We start from the raw sequence: 3,318 nt of genomic DNA on the forward strand, positions 1-3,318 counted from the left end.
TTTTCCCGATGACTGTTGCTAGTCTTTGAGTGTAAACAAACACTTCCTGTTGTACCTTGAGTTTCTAACAAGGTTCACAGTATATGACAGTGAATGAAGCTGACGGCAAATATACTATAGCTAGTATAATATTTCTGCAAGTACCTAAAGTGGACAATAGTTGCCTGTTTCCTCTGCGCTCAGCTGTATATGGCCTGCTCTCGAGTAAACTCTCCTCGAGTCTGGTGATTATGTAACGCAAGGGTATCACAAAAATTTAATTTGATAGGGAATGTTTAAGTTGATACTCTTGCAAATTTTACTGATGACTAATTTATAACAGTATTCAATACACATAAAAAGTTACCATATACCAAATTAGGTATTCCTTATGTTTTCAAACCTGTAGCGATGCACGTGTATTCAGTTATCAAATATTATAATACTATAGTAAAAATGTATCAAAGCCAAATGATTTCCGGTATTACGTCCAGTTCTTATATATATTAATTAAACCAATTTCACACACTGTTTAAACTTTACTATTAAACTGGATTTTCAAATGGCATTAGTCCTTAAATTAATTTTTAAAAAAGCTTTGAGGAATACATACAAACAAGTAAAAGTATTCATTATTCAAACAACATAATTCATGTCACGGTGACAATAACGTTGTATAAACGGAGTAAATCTCTATTGACATTATCGTCTACAGACATGGATGAACGTGAGAGGCAAGGTAACCACTGTCATCATAATCATATTGAGACAGCCTTCCTCGCTGACACATTCAATTTCCACTCTTTTGTGTTGTACTCCATAAATTCATAGCACTATGGCAGCTTACTTGTTGCCACACATTTACATTGTTTTAAGAATCAATTATACTGAGTGACATGGTGATTAAAGAAATTTAATTTATTCCGAATCACAATGCATGGCCACGGTAACAATAAGTTAGGTGAAGTTATATTTACAAAAAGTAATATGGTTCGCAAACATAAATAAGACGGAATTAACATTTGAATTATTTGTAAATTTATGGTACACGTTTTACCATAGTATTTTAATATACAGTAGGAATTCTCATGCGTGCTTGATCGACAAAAACTTTTTTAGAGTTTATTATTGACTGTTAACACACACACTGACTGTGAAATACGGATCGGTACCTACTATCTCCCAGTCACTTAATGATCAAACTCAATTAAATTATACATAAAAGAGTAACAGAAGATAATATAAAGCTAATACAGTCAATGATACATATTATCTAAATGTTTTCATATTTATTGTTTGTTTTTCTAAAGAAGTTTAATTAGCAAGATTTTGATGCTTTTCTTTGAACAGTGTAACAACTGTTCAGGATTGGTAATCACGAGATACTGTCACCAGCAAATATCTGTGCTGGCGATACTGTCAAAAGAGAGTTCGAACACAGGCAGTTGGATTTCACCTGATTGATTGACTACGGTGCAGAACAGAATTCCTTGTCAGTTCGACAGATAACTGTGAAGTTCACCGACTATATCATGGTTCAGTAATATTTGGGTTACCAGGTTAGAAAACAATAACATACATTTTGTTATTCTATGAGTGATCAAGTATTTATACAAAAATATGCTGCACAATGAAATAGGTATTTTAACCTTATAAGTAAATCATTAACAGGTATAACCTTAAATACCTGTTAAATACCTTATAGGTATTTTAACAGTATAAGTTAATCTAATACTGTTTACACCCATTGAAAACACTATAAAAACAGAACTTAAAACTAAATTTTATTTCATTCAGCGTTAAAAATGCAAGTTCTGCTATGTTATCATATTACCTATGGTGTAATTCAATTTGATCATGCATGATACCTGAAATGTATTACGAATTAGTCAGATTTATCATTGCATCTTGATATTTTGACATCTATTCAGAATGTGTCTTCTAATCACGACACTTATATGCTTCATTTTTATAAAATTCAAGAGAAAAAAGAATAATTTTTAAGTAAACAATTTAAAAATGATTTTATTTGCTGTTTAGTCATTTGTTTACAAAACAAGTAATTGGGCCTAAATAACTACAATTTAATTTTGCATGATAATGGATTCATTGTAAAAACTGTTTTGGTTTAATGTTTGCATATAGCAGGCCTTTATAATTCCATTAAATAGTACAAATTTAAAATATTCAAATAAAATCAAGTTTACCGTTATTAAAAAAAAAATTGAAAATCAGATTGCTTTAAATCAATATTAAACAAGATATCAACGCATATCAACTTGTTTTTTTTTTAGGTTTGGCTCAGGGTCACCTGTGCAGCGCATCTACACACAGTCGTTGCGAGTGTCATGAGGTATCATATGTTATTTATGACAGTTCGTCATAGACGCACGGTGTGGTATAATGATACAGCTAGTGTAATACTATCTTCATAGGAGATACAATCCTATATACTGTGTTTGATTACCTAGGGGATTTCTATTTTTCATCTTCTATTAATCAATTTAAATTCGAATTATTGATAGTGAATATTATCAGAATTTTCCTATACATAATATATTTATAGTATTACGTTGGTAACAGTGATGAATATTTTTATATTTTTTCATCACGAATCATTCAGTGTAGATGTAAATAATAAATGTGATAATATTGTCATCAAGAGATGCATAAATAAATAATGAAATAAATTTTGTACAAACAAACGTGACAGTAAGGAATTTATAATTACTAGTTACCAATATGATTATCAAAACTGCTCTCAGGTCAGGTAATAAGATTATTAGTTGTACACATAAATGTTTAAAATGGTACAAAAAAGAGTAGATATTTTAAATAGCAATTTAAATGTTTAACACATTTGACCAATATTTGCAGGTAAGATCATATTGTTTAAGGGAACAAGCTACGTTATTCTACATTGTTAAATATAAAATAGGATTTTAAATATTTATTCATGAAAACTTTTCCTTCGACTTACTCATTAATGAGCTACAGGGAAAATGGTTTTACATTTAGTAATGAGGTTATTTTAAGTAAACTATTTGCATCATATGATACCCAATGATCAGTAATAAAATATTATGGGAATTAATAAATCACCATCGTAAATACTTTAATGGAATAGTAGGCCCAGTTTTAACACATGACAGCGCATGAGGCCACGTGAGAAATTTCAAGTCCTGAAGTTATGTCATTCAAATTGTTGACATACCTTTTTAAATTTTGGAATATTTTATTGGTTTTAGAGATGCCAATGGTGATACCACTGAGATAGACACTCTGTATACCACAGAGGTAATATATAATAATTATACTAATTTTTCATGTATATTGTTT

This window comes from Homalodisca vitripennis, chromosome 6 (assembly GCF_021130785.1).
Source record: "Homalodisca vitripennis isolate AUS2020 chromosome 6, UT_GWSS_2.1, whole genome shotgun sequence".
Classification (NCBI taxonomy): Eukaryota; Metazoa; Arthropoda; class Insecta; order Hemiptera; family Cicadellidae; genus Homalodisca; species Homalodisca vitripennis.